The following is a 20,988-nucleotide window of genomic DNA, read 5'->3' on the forward strand; positions in this document are numbered from 1 at the left end:
TACAAATCCAACCTAAAAGAGATTGAACCTGCCCTAATAATAGGCCTCTACTTTATTCTGATCGTATTCATGTGCGCTTTTTAATTAACATGCAATCAATAGGATTAACCCTAAACCTGTTTATCTATGTTGGTTGAATTTAATGCACAAATAAATCTATTATTGGCGATCACTTGAATTATAATCAAATTAACCCTAAACAAGATTATTAATTATCTTATTAAGCGTGATTACAAGTATAGATTCCCTTTAAACATGCATAAAAGGCGTGATCAAGCAATGACAATAAATAATATCAAGCAACATAATAATAATAATCATAACAATAATTATAATCATAATAATAATAATCATAAATAAAATAATCATCATCAAAATAATAATAATAATATTCATAATCATAATCATCATAAATTACAACAATTATAATCATAATCATATTCATGTTAATATTAAAGCATAATAATAGCAAGATCCTAGGCATGATACTAACAAGATTAATAACAAACCCTAGCATGTCACTAAGCAATAAAAATCAAATCTTTAACCCTAACATGATACTAACAATCATAAATATTAGGAAGAGACATAGGAAGCATCGCAGGAATCATATTCAATATTAAAATTACCCTAGACATGATACTAGGAATATCATAATAACAATGTAAACATGATTTCTACATCATAACATCAATTAAAACCAATAAAGTACTTACTTTGATGCCTCGTACCTCTTTCTAATAACAAAATACACACGTTAGTAACTTCAAGGAAAATAATAAACAAAACAATTAAATTAAATAATGGAAAGAGAGATTTGGGACCAAACCTCAGAAATTAAACCTTTCACGTCTAGGGCGAAGGCAACTTCGAATATGGCTAGGTGTATCTAAATCTTGTGAATGCGGAATTTTGTATGTAAAAAGCAAGGTAAGGATTAAGAAAGAATTGATTGAAAGAATTATTGATTGTAGGCGAATGCTAATTAAAACTGATTGTTGATGATAGTTCGTGAGAATTGGTGAATGAAAACGGAGTTTTTAATACGTTATTTATAGAGAAAATCAGCCAAAAAGATAAAATATCAAAACAGAGCACTTGGCGCACGCTAAACAGAGCTGGCGCCAGCACCAGCTAATTGGCGCCAGGCGCCAGGCCTGGTTCCAGGCGCTGATTTTAGAAATTCACGCGTTTTTGTTTTTATCATATCTTTTGATCCGAAAGTCAAAATAAGGCATATAATATGTCGTTGTAAAGCTCTAAAGTCTAATTTCCAACCCAATTAGAATCAGATTAAAATATTTTGTAGATAAAAAGATATGGCCAAAATAGTGGAAGGGTGTCGGTTTTGGATAAAGTTTCATGTCTCATTCATATCTTTTTCGTTATAACTCGGAATTAATATTATAATATATCATTGGAAAGATAATTTCAAGATCTATCCAACCATATAAAATTTGGATAAATATTATGAGGCACGAAAATAAAATCTGAATATATTCCACTTCGTACAAAACAAGGATTTTTAAAAGGAGTAGTTTTATTCAATTTCAAACTCTTTAAAACATAATTATCAATCCTAACTCCATTAGGATTTAAAAGAACCTTCTAGAGTATTCTACAAGGCTATAATTAATCCTAATAGCTTTAGGAATGATAATTAATAATAGGCCCTCCTCTAGATCATTGGGCCGCATATAAAACCAAATCGGGCCTAGTTTAGTATTTTGGCCATAACTTCCTCGATATTCATCGGAATTGGGCTTATAATATATCGTTGGAAAGGTCTTTTTAAACCCCGTCCAACTACACCATTATTAGACCCATATCATGGACCAACCAAACTGAATTGGTTGTTTTCTTAAAATAAGTTTTCAAAAACAGAGAGAAGAGAAAAAAATTAAAAACTATCCGCAACACTAGACTTTCCACACTTTCACTTCATTCGATTATGATTCGACGTAAAAGGTACTCATCACTGGGTTTGGTTTTGGGGAGACACAAATGGGTGTCTACAGAAGCCCCCACTTTGATTGAGTTTGGAGAAACGCAGGTTTCGAAAACAAAAGTCAAAGTATCGATAGGGACGGAGAATGATTCAGAACGTTCTGCGATCCTAAATCACTCTTGTAACGCCGATACCTGCAAACTAACGTTAGTTAAACAGATAAAAGAGTTAAGAAACGCGTATCTTGCACCGTCGAGCACACGTCTCTGAAATTAACCGATTGTTTTGATGATCTTCTGCAAGCTAGAGAATGCCATCCCGCTTGAAAACCGCTACGCCCGTAACTGCTTCCAAATTTGGAAGATTGCTTCGCCCGAAACGATCCTCCCCCGCAATGATAATATTCCGTGTCCAAGGGAATACCATCGAAGATTATTTCTCTTGAAACAATCCTCATTTGCATTGACAATATTCCACATCCTAGGGAACACCATCGAAGATTATTTCTCTTGAAACAATCTCCATCCGCATTATGACCATCTTCCATGCCTAAGGGAATATGATCAAAGACAACTTCGCCCGAAATTACCTCCAATTGTGTGTGACAACTCTCCGCAAGCTAGGGAATGTTGTCGAAGATATCTTCTCTTGAAGTCATCCTCATTTGATGTGATAATTTTCCAAAGGAAATTACCGAAGATCCACGCCTGTCGATCTTTTTAAAAGTTCGCCTGAACTTTGCTTCCGCTATGCCTGTACGTCGGCGCTTCCGTTGTTTTGAACCTGTACGTCGGTGCTCTTTTGCTTTTGAACCTATATGTCGGTGCCTTTTGTTAATGAGCCAATGCTTAGGCGCTTTAAGCTAAGTGAGACGATCTTTTATTAGGTCGATCACTTTACGTAATCAAGCCGATTACTAAATCATGTCAGATTGCTTATAGGGGCTAACTGGCGTACCAAGGAACCCAAAAATATGTTGCGGAAGGCTAGCTTAACCTCATCAGGTGGCTGGGTGCTTTGGCGTCACTAAAAAACCATCAGCGCCACCTTATTAGCATTAGCACCAGGCGCTGATATTGGCGCCAAGCGCCAAACCAAATTTGTGACGCCAATGCATAGGGCTTGGCGCCAGCATGGGCATTTCCTTAAATACCCCTTTCCTCTTCATTTGCTGCTTTGCTCGTCGCGATTTTGCTCGAAAAAAGTCCGAAAACTTCAATTGCTTGTTTTTCAAATGAATTCGCTCAAATTTGTTGCAAATCAAAGCTCTTTTCATCTATTTTCCTGATCTATGTAAGTTTTCTTCACACTCACATCAGTTTTTGTGAATTTTTGGCATGTTTATTCACGAATTTCATGAAAATTCGAAATTTATAATGCTCAATTTGCTTTGTTTGTCAAGTTTTATGCCATGAAATTGCTTGATTATGTTTATATATTGCCTTGGGAGTAATTTGAGACTTGTTTGACTCAATTTGGTGAAGAAATGAGCAATTCTCCATTGTTGGACCTCTTAAGGTCGTGAAGAACAATGTGTCTTGTTCTTGATGTTTTTGCTAGCAATTGTTATTCAATTTGTCACAATAATCACTAAAGTGTTGCAAGAAGTTGTTTGATTGCTTGAAAAATGTTGTTATGCTCAATTTGAATTTGTGCTCTATTTTAGTACTACGTACTCTGTTTTTGCGAACATAGTATCATGCGGCTAGGCGAACCTTAGACACCATAGAACCTCAATTTATGATAATTTTGCACAATGTAGCATGGCTAGACAACGAGGCTCGGGTTCACGATCCCGAAACACTAGACGGGAGCATGAGCCCGTAGAGGATGACATCACGCCTTCCACTTCGCTTGGTCGGCTTCCGGAGTGGGATGAGCGGACCCTGTTCTTTGCCCCTGTTCACCACATTTTTGAGAGGGTGAGACAGGGCATCGCGCCCGGGAGGACACGGCTCTGGCTGTGATGGTTTGGGCGATTTGTACAGGATGTACATCGCCAGGGATCTTGAGACGAGGCTCCTATGGGAGTCTTGTAGACTAGCTACTCTGTTTGAGACCTCTGAGGCTATGGTCGCCTCCAGCGGGGGTCACCGTGTAGTGCGCGCTTTGGTGGAGTTCTTCTGGGACACCACCAACACCTTCCATTTTCCCTGGGGCGAGATGATGGTCACCCCTGCGGACTTCAGTCTCATCACAGGACTGGAGTTCACTTCTGTGCCACTGTCGTTTGACATTGGAATCGACGTCTTCTCTTCGGAGGTCGAGGAGCTGTTGAGGCCGATCGCTATTCGGGCCCGAGCTGAGGTTGAGGCGACTCAGTTTAGTGCTAGAGGAATTCGCCGCTCGACGCTGGCAGCGGCTCTTGATGACGATGCAACCACCCGAGAGCAGCGGGTGCGCATCTTTGCGCTGATGTTGTTGTCAGGGACATTCTCCCCTGACAAAGGTAGTAGGGCGTTGCTTTACTATCTTCCTGCTGTCCGTGATCTTCACCGGATCGGGACTTATGACTGGGCCAGCGTGGCCTATGCTGACTTTGTTCGTGCGCTGAGGGACTCGTGTCGACACCGGTCCTTTGGGACGAACGTTGCTTTGTCTGCCTTTTGGAAGGTCGTAGAGGTAAACATTTATTCCCTATAAAGTTTAGCTCTGCATATTAGTTAGCATTTACTCACACTCTTAGCTCTTTGTAGATCTGGTTCTACGAGTACTATCTTTCTGTTGCGCCGGCGAGACCATCGCCGCGGGGATTTCCAGTGAGCGCCTCTTGGGGCGGTCACCATGTGGATATGTCTACTGCACATGTCCGGAACCGGATCATCTCGGTACGACTTTTATTGTTTATCTTGCTTTTCCGCGGTGTTTTAGACATATTCTTGCCTGATTGATGCTCTTTATCTTGCTTTTCCGGTGGTGTACTGGCCATGGGGCAGTTAGACAGTCCCTGGGTTAGCCGCACAGTATTCTGCTGAGCGTCGCTATTTCTTGGGGACTTATGGAGCAGTTGCGTACTTAGGAGAGAGGGTCGCTAGACAGCATTCCTCTGATGTCTTCGTCGTTCCTGCTGCTCCACCACGTCATATGTTCGACGAGGCGCGGTTGTCGAGCATGTCTGAGGGAGCTGGTACCCCTTGGCGGTCCCATGTGATCCTCAGGCGGTGTTATGCTGAGGAGCTACTACCTTTATTAGCTCCAGCCCTGTACCGGCTGAGGATGTGAGGGTAAGATTTTCTTAGCTTTACTTTCCACTAAGTAGCCCCTAAGTAATGTTTTACTAACTTTTTTGTCTGGTCAGGACGGTGCTGCTGAGTTCGTGCCACCCCGTATGTCCATCCACTACCAGGGGATGTACGGGCCGATCGAGGAGATGATTTCTCCGGCTCCCGAGGGCGAGCGCTTCGTAGAGCGGTCGATTCCTCGCCACCAGACTCGAGTAAGCCTAGTTTTTTCAGAATTTTTGTGTTCATATATCATGCATTTTTACTGACTTATTTTTCTGACAGTTTTCACGTGAGGTGGTTTCGGCGATGGCACGATGCATAGATGCCTTCCGGAGCCAGCTCGTCCGGATGAGGAATGCGGCCACTTGCCATCGGGATGACGTCATCCGAGAGGTAGTCTTTCTTTATGTATTTCCTTGCATTACTTGTTTTTCAATTTTGCCCTGTTTTTGATTTAATTCTTTTTGCAGGGCCAGCCTATTGCTTCTCACACCCGCGTGAGACCTGAGGGGCGGAGGGATCCGGCGAGGTCCAGTTCGAGACGTCGTCGCACTTCGTCAGGGGGTAGAGGCGGTCGCTCTGAGGCTGCTCGAGCTGACGTTGCAGAGGGCTCGGGATCTTCTTCTGAGGGTGCTCATGCTGCACCGGTAGGAGAGGCTACCTCGGCTTTCAGAGGTGGTGGGATGTACGAGGTTGGCTCGTCATCGCAGCAGCTTCTGCGACCTCAGCCTCAGGTTGATCCTGGGTGGAGTGGTCCTATATTGAGTCTTCCTCCTCCTACGGAGACTGGAGCTGGAGCTGGAGCTGGTGGAGAGGTGACTCCTCGTACGGCGCATTTTTATGACATGATGGGCCTACGTCCTCCGGCGCCGTAGTTTGTTCCTGTGTATATTTTATTTTGACTTTTTTATAGAACTTTGCCTTTGACTCATTATTTATAGGCACATTTTGTATATTTATGCTATTATAAATTTATTTACTGTTGTGTGTATGTTTTGTGTGCAAGAGAAGTGTGACAACAATTTTGCGCAAAAATTCCGTCATTTTTATTATTGATGGAGGGTATCCGACTCTCTCCCCCAAAAAGAAAAAATAAAAAAGGAAAAAATCGAATAAAATGTCGGGTGTTTGGAATTTAAAATAAAGTCCAAAAAGAATAATATAAATTAAAAATAATAGCTATATTTAATTAATTAAGAAAAAAGGATAAAAAAGATGTTTAGGAAAAATAAACGGAGCCATAAAGTCATTAACCGACTCGAGTTTAATATTTAAAACGCAAGTTGAGCACGCGCGGCTGATCTGGAAACTTGGCGCCAGCAGCTGGCGCCACACTATGGCGCGTGGCGCCAGGCGCTACACTCAGCGTGTGGCGCCAAGCGCTGGCGGTTGGCGCCAATCACGGGGTTTTAACGCCAATTGACGCTGATTCCGTATTTCATTCTGATTAAAATTCTTCGCAATTTGTGTATAAATATCCCCCTGCCCAGTCGATTCTTCTCATAATTCCAGCGAATAAATAATTCTCTTCTTTAGAAAAAACAATAATAATGTCTTTAGTCACCAAGACCTTCACCCAATACACTAATGAATGGTGTCGATCTCTTAATGCGAGGGAGAGAAAAGAATTAGATTTATTTCACCTGGGGGGAATTTATGGCATCAAAGGGGTAGATCTTGACCTAGACTTCATACATACCGCTTTAGAATTTTGGAATGTTGATACTCATTGTTTCAGAATAGGGTATGATGAGATTAGCCCTTTGCCGGAGGAATTTGGTGCTATCTTAGGCTTCCCTGCAATAGACCTTATAGCAATCCCTAGAGTAAATGCATATTATTATAAGGATTTTGAGCGCTTCTTTAATTTAAAGGAAAGGGATTTATCAAAAATAGTGGATGGCAACATAGTTAATTTGAAAGAATTTGCACGCCATTATTTTGATAAACCTCTTTTTGAATCTTTTCATATATATAGAAGAAGGGCGTTCTTATTTTGCATGCTTAACCAATTTTTCTTAGTAGTGGTAAAAATAATGAAGGTCAATCAATTATAACCACTGTACTAGAATAAATTGAATCGGGGAGAAATCCAATGTCATTAATAATTGGAGAGACTATGATTAGTCTAGATGAATTGAAAAGGGACCCAAAAGCGCCTCTTCGCGGCTCTCCAATTTTATTACAGGTAGAAAAATAATATTTTTAATTACAGAAATCAAAAAATATATTTTTGTATTGTAATAATAATTTATTTGCATTGCAATTTTTTTTACATATGTGGCTAATGGAGAGGCTAGGATTAATTAGCCCTCCGGACGACATTGAAAAGTATACTCCCAATTGCTTCGTGAGAAGGAAGAAACGCATTCCTAAAATTGGGCGCCATGGGTGGTGAAAAGTCTTTGAATCACGTGATTTCACTATCAAGTGGGTCGTCCCATGGTGGAAAATAGAAAGGATGGTTGGTGTTAACAAGCAACCTTTCTGCCGTCTTCCAAGCTTGTCTCGTGTAACTTATTATTACCCCTGCAGGGTAAAAAGACAATACGGCTTGCTTCAGAATATTCCTTCCGGGGATCTTCGTCCTCCCTTTGAGTACCCTATTTCTCAAGAAGTAGACAGATTTGATGCTTACTGGGGTGCTAGACCTTTATGGGAAGTGATTACCCAAAAGGTCCCTCCTTCTTTGCCCAATGATGTAAAGAAGTGGTTGCTGAAGAAATCTTCGATTGATCAGGGTAGAACCGATGTGAAGAATCGTCTAGGTGACAGGGTGATTCCTGCCAAGGAACGCTTAGGTGCAAGAATTGAATTCAAAACACCTGCAATGCCTAGGAAGAAAGGTGCTACCAAAGACAAAGGGCAAAGGAAAGCTAACACCACAGATAAAAAGGCTTGGGTTGAAAAGAAGCATGGAGTGTTAGCTGAAGGGGAGACTATCTACTCCAAAATTGAATGTAGGTCCTCTAAAGGATGCCTACTAGCTAAAGTCATGGATGAGGAGGAGGAAGCAGACAAGAATTGGAAAAGAGCTAGAAAGGAAAAGAAAGATTAAGAGCATTGCTTAGCTTTAGATTTATTAGACTTAGATTGTTATTTTTTATTTTTTATTTAAAGTTAATTTATTTCAGCTTTATTTAAATTCCATCAATAATGTAATTTTATTTTATTAATGAAATTTTAGCTTTCAATTAAATTGTTTACTTTAAATTTATTTTATTAAAGCAAAGAAAATCGAAAAAAAATTAATTTTCCAGAAACTCTTCGAGTACGGAAGTCGAAAATTTTCCGAAAAACACCGAAATTCGCCCAGAGCTTATTTCCAGATTGGCGCCAGTTATTGGCAATTGGCGCCTGCCATTGAAGTCTGGCGCCAAGCGCTAATTCCATCGGCTGGCGCTGATGACTTCTGGCTAGCGCCAGGTTTTTTTCTGCGACGACAATAATTCGCCGATTTTCTGTTGAATTTTTAATTAATTCTGGAACGCGGAGATGTCAAAAAATAAAGTGGCCGCACCCGTAAAGGGTTGCCTACGTATCCTTTCTTAAGGAATCAGGCCGGATGTAGCTCTCTTGAGTATCCTACTCAAGTACTTATGGGTAGTATTTCTTAAGTTGGTCAAGATTTGTCATGTTTGAGAATTCATTGCCATCCATATCAGTTAGTTTTGCTGCACCTCCTTACAGGATTGTTTTGACAATGTAAGGTCCAGACCAATTAGGTCTAAATTTACCCCTTGGGTTTAAAACATTTTTCCTTAGCGCTTTTAATACCAAGTCTCCTACTTTAATATTTCTTGTCTTGACCTTCTTATTAAAATGCCTAGCCATACGAGTTTGGTAACACTGAGTGTGATGTAGAGCTTCTAGTCGTTTTTCGTTGAGTATGTAGAATCAATTCTTCGTATCTTGCCCTAGTCCATTCAACTTCATCGAGTTTACTCTCTAGCGCAATGCGTAGAGATGGCATTTCTAGTTCGACAGGTTGTACGGCATCCATTCCATATACCAAGGAAAATGGCGTATTTCTTGTTGATGTACAGATTGACGTGCGATAACCCCACAATGCGAAGTGAAGTTTGTCAGGCCAATCCTTATAATTTTCCGTCATTTTCTCGATGATAGTCTTTAAATTTTTATTAGCTGCCTCGACTGCTCCGTTTGCTTGAGGTCTATAAGGGGAAGAATGATGATGTTGAATGCCATATTTTTGTAGCAATTCTTCACATTCGGCTTGAAAGTGAGTTCCATTGTCACTTATCATTTCATGTGGGACTCCATATCGACAAATAATATTTCTCTCGATAAAGAGTGCTACATGTTTTGCAGTGAGTTTAGCGTACGATTGCGCTTCGACCCACTTTGTGAAGTAATCGATTGCTACTAGGATAAATTTGTGGCCTCTTGTTCCTGGGGGAGTGATTTTGCCAATGATGTCAATTCCCCATGTAGAGAATGGCCATGGCGATGTGTAGGTGTAGAGCAAAGATGGAGGGACATGTTGTAAATTGGCATAACTTTGGCACTTAGGGCATCTTTTTACGTATTGATGGCAATCCCTATTCATTGTAGTCCAATAATATCCTTCTCGCATTATTTTCTGGACTAACATTTTGCCATTTGTATGTGTCCCACAGATTCCTTCGTGGACTATTCGCATCGCTCTTTGTGCATCCTTCTTTCCTACGCACAAGAGAGCTCGACCTTTAGGTACCCTTTTATGTAGCTCGTTGTATATGAGTACATATTGAGAAGCCAAAAGTCTTAATGCTCGCTTTGCACTTTTGCCAGCATGAGGAGGGTATTCTCCATTGGTGACATAATTGATTATGTCCGTGTACCATGGTTCTTCTTCTTCTTCTTCTTCGCCTTGGACTACTTCGTCGTCTTCTATGGCCTGGATGTAGGCTGGTTTGTGCCTTTTTTCAACAGTTAGAGGCATTTTCTCGATTTCCGTGGGAATCCTAACCATTGAGGCTAATCTTGCCAAGGCATCAGCAAATTGGTTTTCTTCTCTAGGTAGATATGTGTATTCTACCTTCTCTAAATGATCGGTAAGAGTTTCCAGATATGTTTGGTAAGGGGCTAGACTTTCGCTCCTTACTTTCCACCTTTTAGATATCTGATTGATGATCAAAGAAGAGTCTCTGAATATCCTTAACTTCTTTACTCCCAATGCCAAAGCTGCTTCAAGGCCTACCACGCATGCTTCATATTCAGCAGCATTGTTGGTAACGTCGAAATCAAGCTTTATGGAGATTGGAACATGCTCCTCTTTAGGTGATACTAGTAGTACTCCAACGCCACATCCCTTTTGGTTTGAGGCTCCGTCGAAATACAAGGTCCAAGTATCATCTTCAGTGACCATTAGGTCTTCATCTGGAAATTCATTGTCTTGTATTGGCGTCGAGTCTTCTATTGGAAATTCTGCTAGAAAGTCTGACACTACGGATCCTTTAATAGCCTTTTGTGGCATAAACCTTACATCGAACTGGGCTAGATTGACTATCCATCTTGATATGCGTCCATTGAGTGTAGATTTCTCGAATAGATACTTGAGTGGATCTAATCGGGAGACTACGAAAACGGTATGCACCAACATGTAATGTCTTAACTTAGTTGTGGCCCACACCAAGGCGAGGCACAATTTCTCGAGCGGTGTATAGCGTGTCTCGTATTCGAGCATCTTTTTACTTAGGTAATAGATTGCGTTCTCTTTGCCTTCTACTTCCTGTGCTAGCATAGCTCCCATTGTCTCTTTGGTAACCGTCAAATATAACCTAAGAGGTATTCCGGGGAGTGCTGGTGCTAATACGGGAGGATTTGCGAGATAGGCTTTGATCTTTTCAAAGGCTTTTTGACACTCGTCATCCCATATTACTGGTACATTCTTCTTGAGCTTCTTGAAGATTGGTTCACATATCGTCGTCAGTTTTGATATGAACCTACTTATGTATTGCAACCGGCCACTAAATCCTCAAATTTGTTTCTCAGTCTTGGGCGGTGACATTGACATGATTGCTTTGATCTTGGTTGGATCTACCTCTATTCCTCTAGAGCTTATGACGTATCCCAAGAGCTTGCCTGAGGTGACTCCAAAAGCACATTTTAATGGATTCAACCTCATGTTATATTTTCTTAGCCTTTCGAAAAATTTCCTTAAGGCTACTTGATGGTCTGGACGGTCTTTTGATTTTACAATCATGTCGTCGACATATACTTTGACTTCTTTGTGCATCATGTCATGGAGTAAGGCAGTTGCTGCACGTTGGTAAGTAGCACCCGCGTTTTTCAACCCGAATGGCATTACCGTGTAGCAGTAAGTGCCCCATGGTGTTATAAAGGTTATTTTCTCCATGTCTTCTTCTGCCATGAGAATCTGGTTGTAACCTGCGTACCCATCCATGAACGAGAGAAGCGCGTGATTTGCCGTGTTATCTACCAGAATATCGATGTGTGGCAAAGGGAAGTCGTCCTTTGGACTTGCCTTATTTAGATCTCGATAGTCGACACACATCCTTACGCTTCTGTCTTTCTTCGGTACTGGGACGACGTTGGCGACCCATTCGGGGTATTTAGATACCTTGATGAAACCTGCAGTTATTTGTTTTTGAACTTCTTCTTTTATTTTAAGTGCTACGTCAGGTTTCATTCGACGTAACTTTTGCTTTACAGGTTTCATTCCTGGAATTAGTGGTATAGTGTGTTGAGCTATTTCTCTATTAATGCCTGGCATATCTTCATATGACCAAGCAAATACATCGATAAATTCTTTAAGTAAGTTAATTAAATCGGTTCTTTCTTGCTTATTCAATGTTAATCCGATTTTAACTTCTCTTTTATGAGTTGAATCATTCGAGATGTCAACTGTTTCAGTTTCTTCAATTACCGGTGTTTTCTTTTCGAGTGTTTCCATTGCTTTAATAATTTCTTTGTCTTTTTCATCATTAGCTAAGCAATGCTCGTCATCTTGGGTTAGAGAAGAACACAAGAAGTAAGAAGAATGAGAAATATTATTGTACTCTGAGATCATTACATCAAAGAGTGATATGTCCTCAGGGACTGGATCACTAACTATCCTAGGAGAAGCAATAGGAGGGGGAGGTGTTACTACTAAAGACTTAGAAGACTCTAAAGGGAAAGACTCTGACTCAGACTCTGACTCAGACGACTCCTCAAACATCGATCCATGTCCTGTCGTGATTGATATCTTCCTTCCGCTTGGAGTAGTCACTTTGATAGTTTTGCGCCACCCTTGCAATGATCCTTCAGCTGGAGTAATTAGCTTTGAGGGGTCGAAGCTTTCACTTTGTAGGACCGTTTGAATGAGCGAGGAGTTATCTTCTTCATAAGTTGGCTCATTCTTTTCTCGCCCAAACAGTAATCCCATGACGTTAAAGTCAAAGCATGGAGGTGCTTTCTCCTTATGGACGGGAGTTGGGATTTCATCAGTGAAGTAGCAATCCAAGAAAATCACGAATCCCGGTTGTCTTATGCCGTTTACAACAAGTGGCTCGGGAAATTCATGGCATGGATAGTCCTCTCCTTCTTTTATAAAGTGACCATTAAGCGTAAGAGGGTACTGATCCATTGGAATTGCTTTCTTTTGAATGTGAGCGTCCCTACTTGCTTTCAACTTTTCCTGGGCTCGCTTGAGATCTTTCCGAGTCGGTTCAAAACCAAGTCCGAAAGTATCTAACTTAGGGAGGCCAGGTGACTCCAGCGGTTTTGCCATTCCTTTCTTCTTTCCTAAAGTCATCCCAGGAAAGTGTCCTTGTTTCTTCAGCATGGCGTTGACAATCATGTTGGAATGGGGGTCATGGAAAAGAGGGGTCCTTTCATCCTCCTGGATTAAGGAGACTTCTTCGTTAAAGCCCCATAGGTCTTCATCATCTTCGTCGTGTTCCACATTAATGATTGGATTCTCTATAGATTTGATTCTCATTGGCGAAGCATCTATAGTGATTGGAATTCCCCCAACTATAGCTTTCACTTGTTGGTGGAGAGATGAAGGGACGGCCTTTAGATCATGAATCCAAGGGCGTCCCAACAATAAGTTGAATGAAGCTTTGATGTCTACTACTTGGAAAGTAGTAGCATGTTCTATTACTCCTGCCGTTACGTTTAGGGTAATTTTGCCAAGAGCTTGACGACGAGTATTATCGTAGGCTCTTATTCCTTGTGTAGACGGAGTTAAGTCTTCATCCCTTATACCGAGCATCCTCGCGGTTCTAAGTGGACAGACATTGATAGCCGATCCATTGTCTACAAGAGTCATAGGAACATTCATCCTTTTGCAAACTACCGTGAGGTTTAATGCCTTGTAATGTTTGTCACCTTCTGGGGTAAATCTTTGTCAAAAAAGGTGATCAAATTAATCGGACTGGGAAGGTCACTTGTGAGGAAGTTGGCTAGTCCCTCAGGAGTAGTGTCAGAATCTATCCCGATTTTATCCAAGGCATTCATTACAGCCAACCTATGTTCTCGAGATGTTGCCAGAAGTTTCCACACATTCATCTCAACTTTATTCTTCTTAAACTGTTTAACAATGTCATTGTCTTCGATGATAGGTATGGGAACTTGATGTACGGTTGGCATAGGTTGTGTTGAGACGGGAGGTTGCATTCTCCCAGATCTTGTGAGGACGTCTATTGATGAATCTTCTTCAGCCCAAATGTCATCTGTGGTGTATGACACAGAAGGTGAAGGTCCTACTATGTCCTTTAAATAGACCTCTTCTTCATCACTGTCCCAAACTCCATTAATGGTTGTATCCTCTTCTTATTGAACTTGGACCAGTTTCTTTTCATCAATCATTTTCTGTACCAAATCCTTGAATTTGAAACAGTTTTCTATAGTGTGACCCCCTGATTGATGATACTGACAGTAATATCTATCTGTCCTTTTTAATGACTCGAATGGTCTCGATTCGAGAGGTTTGACCTCGCCACTCTCGGAGAGCATTTCAAACCTTTGCGCATATGGAATCCCAATCGGAGTGTAGATTCTATTGCTCTTCTTGGGTTTTTCAGTGACTTGTAAGGGAAAGTGCTTTGCCTCATAAGTCGTTCTCACTGGTGTGAATTCTTTTTTAGGTTCTTCTTTCGGAAGTGGAAGCTCATCATATTTCTTATGGAGTTCGTTCATAACTTTGAGAGCTTCATGTAGTAATTGCGATGCCTCCTTCATAGACAGTGTGAGCAATTGTATATCATCTTTATTTGCCAGTTCTGGAAGGTTATCTTTGACATCGAAAAAGATCTCCTCTTCTTTTTCTATGGCACTGATTTCTTTGACAGGTCTAATGAGAGAGGAAGGTTCAACCTCGTTTTCCTCATCGGAGATAGCCAGGGTATGAGCTAGAGGTGCATTGTCGATACTTGGCTTCTTACTGGCAGGGGGCAACGGTGACAAGGGAATAAACGCGTCGTCAATTGTCTATCCCTAGATCAAATACAATTTATACAACCTAAACAAACCTAATACGAGTATAAGGCAAGCATAGGGGTCGAACCACAGAGAACGGTAAACACCACCAAATGTTATCGACAATTAAGCTAGTCCGGAATAGGAGATAAATAAACTAAAGTCTAAAGATGCTAAAACAAGAAATAAAACATTAAGGGAAATGGTTTAGGTATAGCATTCACTTGAACATAAACAAAGGCATAGAAATTGAATTAATTATGAACTAAACATGCTCGAATATCGAAATTAAGAATCCAATCTAGCCGCCTTCCGGGGTCAATTGGCTTCTCCTAACATAGCCTCTATGTTTCCACATTAGAACCATATACTAGGAGGTACTATTAAATAACAATCGATAGTAATGAACCTTAACTAAGTCAACTTCCGTTTCTTGTTAGCAAAGATTCACCTTTAATCAACCAACAATGTGCACTTGCAAGAAGATTAAAGAATATCAAGCATATAAAGACTTTAATCGCAAATAAATCAATTCTAAACCCTAGAACATGCTCAAGGTCCAACTACACCACAACCATCCCCTTAATGGGGAAATTACTCACTAATCATGATAATAACAAGATTAACCAACAAATAATCAAGAATCAACATGATCAACAAGCAATACCAACAACTAAAATAATAATCAAAATAAACAAATAAAAATAGAGGAGAGAGAGTAAGAAATTGCTCATTAATTGAAGATGAAGGTCTACAAAGGATTGAACAAGCTCCTTCTTCAAAATCCAAGTTCATTAATGAAGAAAACCTCACTTTCTCTCTCTACCAAAGAAGACTAATCCTAATCTAACCTAAAACTAATTAGAGAGATCAATAGATAGTTATTGAATGTCCTCCTAATTACCCCAAAAAAATGGGTATTTATACTAACTTAATAAAACTAGGAAAAATAGAAAAAGAAAATAAAATAAAATAAATTAAAAGGAAAAGTAAAAAATAAAATCAGAAACTAAAAAATAAAAATAAAAGAAAAGAAAGAAAATAAGAAAAGGGAAAAGAAAAAGAAATAAAAATAAAACAAATCAATTCCCCCCAAAACAATCAGCTACCCCCTTTCCCCTTCTTTGAATTTGGCTGCTTCAATATCAACACCAAACAACCATCATCAATGGCTCAAAATCATCACCGACATCTTCATCAACCAGCAATCAATCAAGGCCGTTCAATTTTCATTAAAACTCGCGTGAGAAGCTCGTGGAATGGTTCGATCGAACCGGTGGTGGGTTCGACCGAACTACGGGGTTGGTTCGGTCGAACCAAGGGTATGTTCGACCACTCCCCTTCGAATAACAAAGCCCCCAAAGTCTCTGACTCGACGTTCGGCCGAACTTCTTAATGGGTTTGCTCGAACTTGATTAATTTGCAATTTGTTCTGATTTGCTTAATTGAGGGCCGAATTGCTTGTGCGAATTGGTTGCTTAATTGTTGCTGGTTTAGGTGCGGCTGATTGCGGGTGTAAAGCAGGCTGTTGTGAGGTGAATTGCGGGCTGCTGTAAAAGCTTGAGGGAGGTTGATTGCGGTGGCTGGGTTGCGTTGGTGTTGGGGATTGCGTGGCTGCTGCGGGGTTGCAGTTGGTGGTCAGATGGTTGGTTTGAGTAGTTGCGGGTCAGGTGTGAAATTGGTGGTATATTGGTTGATGTGGCTGCGCATTTGGTTGAGCAGGGGATGGTTTGTGTTGTGGTGGTGATGCGGGGTGAAGCAGGGGATGTGCGGTGCTAGGTGGCTGGGAGTGAGGCAGGGGCAGCGAAATGCTTGTGTCGTTGTTGGTGTTGGTTGAGCAGGTGTGTGTGGTGGCAGGTGAGCTGTTGTGACTGGTGGTTTGCGTGGTCAGGTGGTGTTGCTGTTGGTGGAGCAGGGGATGTTGCTGTGTTTTGGTGTGGTGTAGGATAATGAAGGAGATGGGGTGAAGGATAGGAGGCAGCAGCTTGAGTTGGCTCAAGTTTTGCGCCTCGAACCTTGGACCTCCGAACACGAACATGACCTTGAAACCCGAGACACCTACAACCAAAAACACGAGGGTATTACTAAGAGATAAAATAAAATAAAATAAAATAAAGTAAAATAAAGTAAAATAAAATAAGATAAATAACACTAAACTAATAAAAATTAAATAAAACTATACAAGTAAAGAAAGTGAAATAAAATAGACTCAAAACCAATTAAAATAAATAAAAGTAAATTAGAATACTTTCAAGGGAAAAATAAAGAACGAAATATAACAAATCAAAAGCAAATAAAATACGAAAATAAACTAAAAACTACGAAAAGAATTAAAACGCGACAAAATTACCAAAATAAACTAGAAACTTTATTAAAGAGAAAGAAAGGAAAATAAGATAAAATAAACACGAAAATGACTCTAAAACTACTCCCTAAGAGTGACATAAATGTCACTCATCAAACGGCAGTTTGTTATTGTCGATTAGGTCTTGGATAGCTTCCTTAAGCTTCCAACAGCTTTCAGTGGAATGGCCCCTACCTTGGTGATACTTGCAGTGTGCATTAGGATTCCAGTTAACCGACCTCTTCTCAACTGGTGGGTCCCCAAATGGTCCAATAGGAGTTATAAGACCTTTTGCATTTAATCGATCAAATGCGGTGTCATAACTCATGCCAATAGGAGTGAAGTTCCTCCTAAATGGTTTCTTCTGTCCTTGGTTGTTCATGGCAATAACTTCTCCTAAATTAAAGGTGCTAACATTATTTGAGTGGGCGGTTTTGGAAGAAGAAGGATTGTCGTTCTTCTTTCCTTTCCAGCCACTGTTGGAGTTATTGTTGGCAGTTTTTGACTTAGCCAAGTCATCTTCAATATTGATCCCAATGTCATAAACGGCCTTGAAGGTATGGAGATTATTTTGATATTTGAGATGCTTGGAATATTTTTCCTGGAGATTTTTGATAAATAGTCTCACATACTCTTTTTCACTTGGCACCTTAATCATCTTTGCTGAGGTTTCTCTCCACTTGTTAAAGAAAGAAGTGAAGCCTTCATTCTCTTTCTGCTTGAGGATTTCAAGTTCTCTATGGTCAGTCTCGACTTGAATGTTGCACTTGTACCTATCAACGAAAGCGTTTGCTATTGACTCCCATGTAGAGGTCTTTTCTTTCTCGAGAGAAAAGAACCATTGTTGGCAAACGGTCTCGAGAGATAGTGAGAACAGAGAAGGGAAGAATTTCTTATCGATACCCTTGATACTCATTATTGTTTCAAATGCTCTTAAATGGAAGTAAGGGTTGTCAATTGCTCTGAATTTTGGGATGCCGTTGGCGTTGAACTTCTGCGGAAGAAGATCTTTGTCCACCGAGACCCCTTGTGATGTAAGCTCTTGAAACTTGTAGTCGCTGGACAACTTGCTTAAACTCTCTTGCATGAGGTCCATCTGTTGTTGCTTCACGGGATCATCGATCCTAAGTGCGAGAAGCTTCAGTGTCTCAGTCACAGTAGCCAGTTGGTTCTTAAGATCATTGACTTCTTCTTGAGTTGCCATTATAGTCTTAGCTTTTCTCTTGCGAGCTTTGGGTTTGTCAAAAAGTTGGACTTGTACGAAGAGGTTGTCTTTGATTAATCGTCCTTCCTTTCTTGACCACGCGCTGTAAATTAAACCATTTTGCGTTTTAATTACTCGACTCGAATCAACTTGACTTTACGGTTTATTTTAAGGGAAAAAAGAAAAAGAAAAGGGTGCATATTTTTGGCAAAAATAATGTACATATTTTTAGGGAATTAAGTATTATTATTTTTTAGGGAATGTACATATTTTTAGGGAATTAAGTATTATTATTTTTTATTGGAGGATTAATATCTGACTTACCCTCCTAAAAAAATGACGGAAAAACGCGCACACAAGACTCACTTAATCATGTTCAAAGTATGTGTATTGGTGTGTGCGTTGAGTGTAAGTGACATGCTTGGACTCTTGTGTAAGACCATGGGACTTAGTGCCTAAACTCGATAAGTGATTCAATTAAATACTATTGACAGTAAAATTAACCGAATTAAACAGAAGACTAATTAATTAGACCCTAGGTGATGACTCGACCAACAATCCGAACTGTCGGCCAAGCGACAGGCGTCACACTGTGGAGCTTGGCGCCAGACAACATAGCTGTCGTCAGGCGCTAAACTCCATAGTGTGGCGCTACATCTCAGACCTTGGCGCCAGTATTGGAGCCTCGGTCTGGGACTGTTTTTGGTGTTTTCGGTGTTATTAGTTAACTGGGGTATGCCTAAAGTCGTACTAGGTCAATTCCGATTAAAAAAAATTAGACTTTATTGACTCAAATTAATTAATTAATTAGGCAAAGTTCTTTAAGTCATTAATTTATTTAGTCTCAACACAAGTCAACAAACGGTTAAGAGAAACATAGAATATATATGCACAACAAATAATGCACAATTAGTCAAGTAGGCACAACATGATGCAATGCGTTCGCAACCTAACCATGGCTCTAGTTCTCTAAAGTTCGGGATATGGTTTAGTCAAAGAGGGTCCATGGTTAATTGTCTGGATGCACCGCGCGGAAGCCTAACCGTGAAGGGTTGGTGCGAGTGGATGGGACACCGCGAGTTTTAGAAAAAACTCGCTTCCATGGTTTGGTGAATTCAACATCTCGGATATACCCTTTGTTGCACGGAGCGTTCAATCAGGTAGATGGAGCATGAATTCCCAGAGGGTTATGTCCATATGTAGAACACATACGGGTTTCAGAAAAGTGAGAAAAATTCAATCAGGAAGTAGGATTGAGCAAACAATACGAAAAACCGATCGAAATTAGAACGCATATTTCTGGCTCGGTATTGGGGGAAATTGGCTCCAGCAATCAGAGACTGGCGCCAGCTTTTAACTGTAGCGCCTAGCGCCAATACTGGCGTCTGGTGCTACGGTTAAAATTCTGGCGCCAATGCTCTGGCCCCTGACGCTACTTCCCACATGCCTCGGCAGCTTTCTGTGCTCGATAAAATTTTCCAGTTTTGCGCGGTGTTATTTCAGTCCTAGTTGTGAAAGACATTCCTCAAATTTCCTACGTGTAAAATCCTATGTTTTTAACTCATTACGGATGGTCTTTCCAATGAGATCTTTTTTATGCATATGACAATAATGTTAATCAAAATTACGCACATGAAATACTTAGAACTTTTCGAGTCTCATCCACTCATTCTAAATCATTGCCGAAACAAATTCAGGAATTAAAATAGAAATCCTCCCCAGTGGAGTCGCCAAAAACTGTAGGGAATAAATTTCAAGCTTTTAAATCCCACTAGCTTGAACCCCACTGTGATCATACACTAAAGTACGGTGGCGTCCAAAAGGGAAGAAAATAGAGCAAAAGAGTAGCCAACAAGTTTTTTAGGAACTTGTAAACCGTTCACGAGGTGAAGGTTACACCCCTTAACGATCCAAGAGATCGTCAACTCCATAAGGTCTAGAACCAAATAAGGGTTTGGGGATGGAGGTACAAATCTAACCTAAAAGAGATTGAACCTGCCCTAATAATAGGCCTCTACTTTATTCTGATCGTATTCATGTGCGCTTTTTAATTAACATGCAATCAATAGGATTAACCCTAAACCTGTTTATCTATGTTGGTTGAATTTAATGCACAAATAAATCTATTATTGGCGATCACTTGAATTATAATCAAATTAACCCTAAACAAGATTATTAATTATCTTATTAAGCGTGATTACAAGTATAGATTCCCTTTAAACATGCATAAAAGGCGTGATCAAGCAATGACAATAAATAATATCAAGCAACATAATAATAATAATCATAACAATAATTATAATCATAATAATAATAATCATAAATAAAATAATCATCATCAAAATAATAATAATAATAATATTCATAATCATAATCATCATAAATTATAACAATTATAATCATAATCATATTCATGTTAATATTAAAGCATAATAATAGCAAGATCCTAGGCATGATACTAACAAGATTAATAACAAACCCTAGCATGTCACTAAGCAATACAAATCAAATCTTTAACCCTAACATGATACTAACAATCATAAATATTAGGAAGAGACATAGGAAGCATCAGAGGAATCATATTCAATATTAAAATTACCCTAGACATGATACTAGGAATATCATAATAACAATGTAAATATGATTTCTACATCATAACATCAATTAAAACCAATAAAGTACTTACTTTGATGCCTCGTACCTCTTTCTAATAACAAAATACACACGTTAGTAACTTCAAGGAAAATAATAAACAAAACAATTAAATTAAATAATGGAAAGAGAGATTTGGGACCAAACCCTCAGAAATTAAACCTTTCACGTCTAGGGCGAAGGCAAC

The sequence above is a fragment of the Chenopodium album genome, chromosome 2 (genome assembly GCF_948465745.1).
Source record: "Chenopodium album chromosome 2, dcCheAlbu1.1, whole genome shotgun sequence".
In the NCBI taxonomy this organism is placed as follows: Eukaryota; Viridiplantae; Streptophyta; class Magnoliopsida; order Caryophyllales; family Amaranthaceae; genus Chenopodium; species Chenopodium album.